This window comes from Cupressus sempervirens, chromosome 8 (genome assembly GCF_028749045.1).
Source record: "Cupressus sempervirens isolate cs-2001-9-10 chromosome 8, ASM2874904v1, whole genome shotgun sequence".
Lineage (NCBI taxonomy): Eukaryota > Viridiplantae > Streptophyta > Pinopsida > Cupressales > Cupressaceae > Cupressus > Cupressus sempervirens.
The window spans coordinates 723,358,193-723,367,285 of record NC_143125.1 but is presented as its reverse complement, the minus strand read 5'-3'; the positions used below and the strand labels follow the sequence as shown (position 1 = coordinate 723,367,285).

Below are 9,093 nucleotides of genomic sequence, written 5' to 3'. Positions count from 1 at the left end.
CACTATCTGACTTGAAAACTTGTCTCTTTCCAATAATCATGTGATTGTCAACAATAACTCAATGTGGATTCCACAATTTAATTTTTTTGTGTTTCTAGATCTATATTCCTGTAATTTAGATAGAATTCCATCATTTATTGTGACCCAGTATGACTTATCTTATTTGGACTTATCTATTAACAACACTCCTACACATTTTCCATCATTGATATGGGACTGCCCAATCTTTATCATTTGAACTTAAGTAGTAATCAATTAATAGGGTTCTTTCCATCTCAACTAAAATCCATAACTCTCTTGTATCTAGATTTGAACAATAGCAGCTTAGAAGGTGCCCTTCCTCTCCCTACCACTGGTATTAAGATATTGGACCTGTTGATTTATCAATTTAATGACTCTATTCTTACTCATATTGGTGAGCATCTTCAACATATCTGTTTCATATCATTATCAAGAAATAATTTCAGTGGACCCATTCCAAATGCTATTTGCACTTCATATTTGTTGGTTCTCAAACTTACAAATAATATGTTTAGTAGTGTAATTCCTCCTCATTTAACAAATAATTGTTCTTCTCTCAAAGTTCTAGACTTAGCTATAGATCATCTAAAAGGAAAAATACCAAGAGAATGGGAAAATTTGGAAGAGTTCAATATGTTGAAGCCAGAAGGTAATCATTTGAAAGGAGATATTTTGTCATCAATTGCAAAATGTCAATCTCTGCAAGTGTTGGACTTAGGAAAAAATAGTTTGGATGGTACAGTCCTCCACTAGATTGGAAACCTCTCACAACTGTGTGTCTTGATGTTGAGGTTAAATGAAATTGAAGGCAATATTCCAAGATAGATAGTTGACCTTCCAAATATTTGAATTTTGAATCGTTCTGGCAACCACCTTTTAGTGTTGAAATATTAAATGTTGTTTGTTGTCCCTTGAGCCTCCATTAGACCTACTATCAGAAGACACTATAGATGTAATAGTTAGAGACATTAAATATGGTAAGTGAGTTTGAATTCAAAAATGAGAGGGAGATTTTGTGTGGATAACAAGAGACAAAAGGTAGGAATGTTCCTTCATTCTATAAGACATACTGAGAGTTAGTCAAGTTCAATAGAACAACATCAGTAGGAAGTTATATTAAATCTAGTAGGAGCAGGTGTGGATGATTGAGTAAAAGCACAAACCTGTGTCACCTTTTATAAAGAAACGTGATATCAGAATGTGACAGTTCAACATTAATGCACAGATTGAAGAGCTGGTGCCAATTCTCTTTAGGCATGCTCCAATGAGTGCTAAGTGTTCCATTTATTCTCATGAGAGATGGATTCATGTTGAATCACTACTCATGAAACATGGGTCATCGAGTTTGACTCAAAAATCACACAGTTAAATCCTGATATTCATATCACAATATTCTAGAACTTAATTGTTTGGTCTGCAAGAACCCCACTAGATGCCAAAAGATTGTGCTAGAAAGGGTACTATGCTAGGGCTGTAACAACATCATAATGTTCCTCCATCCTATAAAGATATTTTTTTTTAACATTAGAGGATGACATGCTCTTGTCCTAGATATGAAGCAAATTATCACTACCCTCACTCGCAAGTAGTTGACTAGATAAGGACCTTTTTAATCCACACAATTCCTACTCATGGCCTCTATATGTCTTAACATTTGATTTATGGATATAGACATCGTAGAGTATTAGTTTACCGTCCTCACCACCAGTTGCAAGTCTATTGTCATTCCAAGAAAGGGAACCTACATGCCCCTGATGACCTTTAAAGGATCTCACTTGTATTCTAGGCGAGAAGGCTACAATATAAATATAGTTGCATTAATTTGAAGGGGAAAAATGGAATTCAGACATCAAACACTTCATAATCTATATGTTTTGATTAGATGTAAAGTGCCATATCTGTATAGTAGAACTAGTAAATCCAATGGCAACATATTTTTCATTTGGTGCCCAATTAACACTACTTATTGGACCAACATTATTATCTACAATCAAAAGCTCAAAATAATTGCTCCCATTTTCAACCCATAAGTAAACTACATTGCCAAGAGATATCAATAAAATATTTCTTTCACTCAAATCTAATAGATTCAAATTATTATCATCAACAAGATCTAGGGTGTCAAAAGTTCTTAATCTGCAAGCTGCTCACAAACATGTAAGCTATTCAAAAATTTGGAAATAAGAAAAAGAACTAGAAACCAAATTGCAAATAATGTCAAGAAACCAAAACCAAGTGGGATAACCAGTTTGTTAACCCCAGGAAGCTCGACAAAAGAAGGAACAAACCACTCAACCAATACAGGAGCTATTCTGCAAAAAATACAAACCAAGAGTAAATGGAGTAAATTTTAAAACTTTGTAAAGTATCATGTTAACCCACATGAAAATCACAAACAACATTCGAGAACAAACACAAAAATAAGAACATAGATGTTTCTCTATTATGCCAAGTAACCTAAACACACAATAGAATAAGAGATGGAGACAACACAAATACAATAGGTTGGAAGTATGCTTGCTTTCTATTAACTAAAAATAATCTATTATAGATCTGGAATGTAAAAGCTAAAAACCCAAAAATTAAAAACAACTAACTAAAAATGTTGTTAATAAAATAAACTTGTAGCAAGTATGGATGCATATAATAAACTTGGAGCAATCATTGCTTCAATGGATTAAACAATAAATAATATTGCTGCACAAAATACCCAAATAAACATTCTCTATTTTTGTTTCTCTACGAGACTCTCTTTTGCACTTTAGAATGTCTCTGCCTTATGGAATGAAAGAACATTCCCTCCTTTTATCATTTTTCCCTTTACAGATTTTTCCCCTTATTTTCAAATTTTGAACTCACCTACCCCCATTAAATTCTTTGACTATTGGAGTTACAAACAAGGGATGACAAGTTGGTAGGTGGGCTCAGATGAGGCTCACAGGAAAAAATAAATTCCTTTAGAATTCCAACACCCCCCCTTTGTCCCAAACCAACAATCAAGGATCATTGTTGATCCAAATCAACTACACCAAGACTTCTTCTTAGGCACACAAAACTATCTGTGCCCAATGGCTTAGTGAAGATATATGTTAGCTACTGCTTGGACTTACAATACTCCATCTTAATTTTTCCATTTTCAACCAGCTCTCTAATAAAATGATATGTGATTTTAACTTATTTTCTTCTTCCATGAAAGACTAGATTCTTTATCAATGCTGTTGAGGAAATCTTGTCACAATAAATTGTGGTTTCATCCTTTTTTTTTCCCTTCAAATTAGCCAAGATTCTTCTTCGCCAAATAGCTTGACATGCTCATACTTTGCTACTATGTATTCAACCTCTATTGTAGATTGAGAGATATTTGGTTACTTCTTGGATACCCATGAGATTTCACCTGAACCCATATGAAATACATAACCAGAAGTGCTCTTCCTATCATCCAAACTTACAACTCAATCACTATCTTTATAACCAACCAGCCCAAAAATATTTTCAATAGTATACAAAATATTGAATCCTTTGGTGCCATTCACATACCTTGGGATCATCTTTCCTACTTGCCAATAAGAATCCCTTAGAGTTTCTATAAATCCAAAAATTAGACTTACTACATGCATTATATCATGCTTAGTTGTTGTCATACATCAAGCTTCCAACCATACTTTTATACAATGTTGGATTCACATTGCTACTACAATTTTCCTTGCTCAAATTCAAACCTATGACTTTTGGTGTTGGGTTTACCTTGTTGCTTTGCATTTTAAATATCTCCAAGATTTGATCTACATATTTTCCTTGAGAGACAAATATGCCATCATGCATTTGTTTTACTTCTATGCTTAGAAAATACTTCAAGAGACCCAAATCTATCATGTTAAACTCACTTTCCATGGCTTCTTTGAAATCAACAATGAAGAAATTATCATTTCTAGTAAAAAATAAATCATCAACATATAAGACAACAGTTAAAACTTTACCATTAGTTGCCTTGATGTAAAGAGTGGACTCACCATCACTTTTTCTAAAGTCATTTCTCATCAAATATGAGTCAATCTTTCTATACCATGCCCATGGAACTTGTTTCTATGCATAAAGAGCTCTTTTGAGCCTATACACCTTGTGTTCTTCACTTGGAACTTCATAATGAAGTGACTACTCCATATACACCTCTTCTTTCAACACTTTATTCAAGAAGGAAGGCTTCACATCTATTTGAAACACCTTCCATTTGTGTTGGGCTGCAATTTCTATGATAGGATGCATGATTTCCATTCTTGCAATAGGGGCATATGTCTCATCATAGTCTCTTCCATACTACTAATTGTACCCCTTGACCACCAATCATGCCTTATGCCTATCTATTTTTTCTTTCAGCATTGCACTTGGTCTTATAGACCCATTTAAATCCAATAACTTGCTTCTTGGGAGGCAAATCAATTAGCTCCCATGTCTCATTTCTTTCTATTGCATCTATTTTTGCATCCATGGCCTTAAAACATATTTTTTCCTTCACAACCTCCTCAAAATAAATTGGATCACTATGAGAAAATAATGCAAAATTTACACTTTCATCAAACTTGTCATCATACCTTTCATCTAGGTATATCTCCCTTAGACTCTTGGTCTTTTTTGGAAATAGGGAGGCAAGAGTGGGATCTAAATTTTCATTACTGCTACTACTATTATGTACATGTTGTACAGCAATCTAGAGTTTTATGGAGCTACTTGGAGTTGAATCTCTTGCTACCATTTGTTGCTTGCTTTTCTACCTATTTTTTGTCAACAGGAACTCGAAGCTATCTAAAGCTCTCTGTATTTGTTGTTCCTTCATCTTGCTGATCACCAAACTCATCTTCTTCATCAATAATTGGAACTTTACTTGAAGTGCTTGAAGACTTATCTAGCCATCCCATGACACATTTTCAATGAACTCTACATCTCTTGAGATGACGATTTTCTTGGTGATAGGGTCATACAATCTATATGCCTTTGATTCTAAACTATAACTAGTAAATATGCACTTCACACCTTTTTAATCCAACTTTTTCCTTTTCTCCTTTGGCATGTGTGCATATGCTACACACCCAAACACCCTCAAGTGTTCAACCCTACATCTATGTCTTGCCCATGCCTCAAGAGAAATCTTGTTACAAACTGACTTTGTTGGACACTCGTTTATCAAATATATAGTTTTTTCTATAGAATCTCCTCAATATTTAGTTGGGAGTCCCTTTTCTTTCATCATGCTCCTTGCCATCTCAATAATGGTCCAATTCTTCCTCTCAACCACTCCATTTTGCTATGAGTATAGATGGTTGTAAGCTCCTTCTTGATGCCATTTTTCTTGCAAAATAATCACAAAAGAATTGTAAGTATACTCCCCCCCCTCTATTTGACCTTAGGACCTTGACATAATGTCCAAATTCTTTTCTATCCTAGGCTTTAAACTCTACAAACTTATCAAATGCATCAGATTTATGTTTCAAAAAACATACCCATGTCCTATAGCTGAAATCATCTATGAATGTCATAAAATAAGTACTCCCTCCAATGGATGTAGTTTGCATAGGGGCAACTAAATCACTATGAACTATTTCTAATGGTGCCCTTGCCCTTCTAGAATTACTAGAGTTAAAGGGAAGCCTATGTTGCTTACCCAAAATACAAACCTCACACTTGTCATCTGACTCTACAATATTAGGCAAACCATCTACCATTCTTTTCTTGGACAATAAATTTAAACCAGCATAACCAAGATGTCCATACCTAAGATGCCATAGCTTGGAGGGGTCTTCAATCATGCTCTTTAGAGCTGATTTCTAATGTAATGTTGTAAATGCATACTTGGGAGGTGCAATAACAATTTGAGAAGAGAAACATGTCTCTAACTTCAAGGGGAACATTTAGGTCCTTGTCATTTGGACTGTTGCAAGAATCTTCTTATTCCCATCTTTCTCATGAATGACACACTTGTCATTTTCCATCAACACTTTCTAACCTTTTTGAATGAGTTGTCCAACACTTATCAAATTTTGCTTCATACCATGGGAAAACTAAACATTTTGAATTTCCCTCTTGTCACCTTGCTTGGTGCAGATCATAATAGATCACTTTCCCAAATTTGGAATAGTTCCATTATTCCCCATTCTAATTTCAGATTTGAATTTCTTATCAATAAATGAAAAAATTCTCATTGCCACTCATGTGGTTTCTGCAATCACTATCCAAATATCATACCTCAGAGATGCCTTCTTCACCAATGTTGCACATGATGAAGGTTGTGGGATTATTTTCTTCACCCACATTCACATCGGCCACATTTGCATTTTTCCTTGACTAATCACCTTTATTTTTCCATCATTCACTTGCATAACGCTCAAATTTGTGGGAGTAATAACATTCCACATTTCTCTTGTTATAGCTATAATTTTTCTCACCTCATCTAGAACTATTTTGAGAGTTACTTGCTCCCTTGTGGCTACCATCTCGTCTTGAGCTTTCTCCACCAACATTTCTTTGTTCAAATTTGTCATGACCTCTTCCTATCAAGCCTTTATTAGAGCCATTTCTTCATCTTCCCATGCCTCTTGCATTGGCTTGAGCTTTAAAATATTTCTCTTGAGAAGATGTTGTTGATCTGTTGAAATGGTGCTCATGGGTTTGGAGAATACCCATCAACTCATTCATTATCAAAGTGGTGAGGTCTTGTGCCTCTTCAATGGTCATCACAAGATTGTCATACTTTGGAGGCAAACTTCTCAATATATTTTCCACCATCCTTTGCTCCTCATAATCTTCTCCATTTGATTTCAATAGGTTTATCAAACCAAAGATCCTTGAGATAAATTCTACAATAGGCTCATTATCCTTCATTTGAAGGTTAAGAAACTCCCTTTGAATCATTTGTAGTTTCACTACATAGACTTTATTAGTCCCTTTGAAATTTGTCTCAAAGATATCCCATACTTCCTTTGAATAGTTAGCTACTGGTATCTTGGGAAATATCATCTATGTCATGGTTGCCTCAATCAATCTTAAGGTTTTGTATCCTTCTTTCTCGACTCCTTTTGCTGAGTCTTTTGATTGTTGGTGAGGGCAGCATACTATGATGGGTCTGTAACATCATTGAACCCATTAACCACAAACTCCCCCAAGTCATTTGCAACCATTATGGTTCTCATCTCCTTTTCTGAAGTGTCATAATTTTGTCCATTAAAGGATGGTGGTTGCTACACAGTCTTTCCTTCATCTCTAGCCATGTCTCCTACACAATAAACTTAAATACATAGAAAAAATAAATGCCCAAAATCACAAGGATGTGGCACCTAAAAGCTCTAATACCATGTCAAGAAACCATAAATAGGTGGGATAACCAACATGTTAACCCCAGGAACTCAAGAAAAGAAGGACCGAATCACTTAGTCAATATAGGAGCTACTTGGAAAAAAACACTAAACAAGAGTAAACTGAGTAAATATTAACACTCAGTAAAGTAGCATGTTAACACATGCAAAAATCACAAGTAGTGTTCTAGAACAAATACAAAAAAAGAATAGAGTTGCTGCTTTAGTATGCCAAGCAACTTAAATACACAATGGAATAAGAGATGAAGACAATACAAATACAATAGGCTAGAAGTATGCATGATTGATTGATTGCTTTCATGCTATTAACCTAAAATAATCTATTACAGATTCCGAATATAAAAACTACAAACCTAGAAATCAAAAATAGCTAATTATAAATTTTGTTAATAAAATAAACTTGCAACAAGTATGGATACATATAATAAACCCGGAGCAATCACTACTTCAATAGATTAAACAAAAAATAATGTTACTGCACAAAATACCCAAAAAAATTGTCTATTGTTGTTGCTTTACAACACTCTCTTATGCATTTCAAAATGTTTTCCTTATAGAATGAAAGAATATTCTCTCTTTTTTTCATTTTTCCCTTCACATATTTTCTTCCTTATTTTCAAAATTTGAACTCACCTACCCAAATTAAATGTCTTTGACTATTGTAGTTGCAAACAAGGGATGCTAGGTTGACAGATGCGTTCACGTGAGGCTGACGAGACAAACAAAATCCCTTTAGAATTTCAAAAAAAGAGATAAAGAACAACATTTCTTTTAATATTATCAATTTTTTACAATCTATAAATATAATTCAAGTTTCTTACATACTCCAATTGAAAAAAAAACTTGCACTACAATATTTATTAAACTAGTTAGTTGGAGATCTAAATCCCTACAGAATTGTATAAATATTAATGTTGATGAATCCATAGAAAACTATAAAAAGTTTTATCTCAATAAAGAATTTTTCCAATCCTTAGAATAAAAAAGCACCCAATTTGATGATCTCCCTCCATATTCCAAAGAACATCTACATCCTTACAAAAGAACCTAATAATATACCCAAATCTAGGGACCAAACACAAATTTAACATGCAGAAAATTTGCAAAATGTTCACAAAGAGAATAACCCTTACTTGAGGTATGTAGCATCATTGTGATCTGCTAGTTTTGGGCCAATTATCAATTGAAATGGATTCAGAATAAATGGATTGCAATCCCTATTAAGATCACTTTTGACTAAATTTTAAACTTTTGACATTTTATTATAATCCATTTCCAAGCTAGCAACTTTCTTAATGTCATATTTGATGGAAAGCATATTTCCAATTGTATTGCTTTTGTTTACTAGATATAGAGCCCAATCAAAATCTATGGATCTTATGTTTGCAATGAACCTATCCCCTTGCAACTACAAATTAATGATGGTTTGAACACCAAGAAAAAATAAACTAAGTTGTACTGTATTCCTATTAGGAACAAAAGGGAAATATAGTACAAACATCTTTTATTGGAGTTGGCAATTTCTTTCATAGAGGACAGGTGATCTTCAACCTTCTAGAAATAGATCTGATGCTCAGTGTTTGAGGTGACACAAAAACCTTCTTCATTGTATTGAATTGAAATTAATAACCCTATAATACAGAATACCAAGAAAAACACAAAACAAAGAAAACTAAAACACATGTAAAAATAAAAAAACTAAAAATAA

The 9,093-nt window shown here is 33.8% G+C and overlaps 1 pseudogene; it reads right to left on the bottom strand.

The window, feature by feature from the left end:
* Window positions 1-324: 324 nt before the first annotated feature.
* On the bottom strand, window positions 325-8,992 carry LOC149544485 (cell division cycle 20.1, cofactor of APC complex-like; annotated as a pseudogene).
* Between the last annotated feature and the right edge of the window lie 101 nt (window positions 8,993-9,093).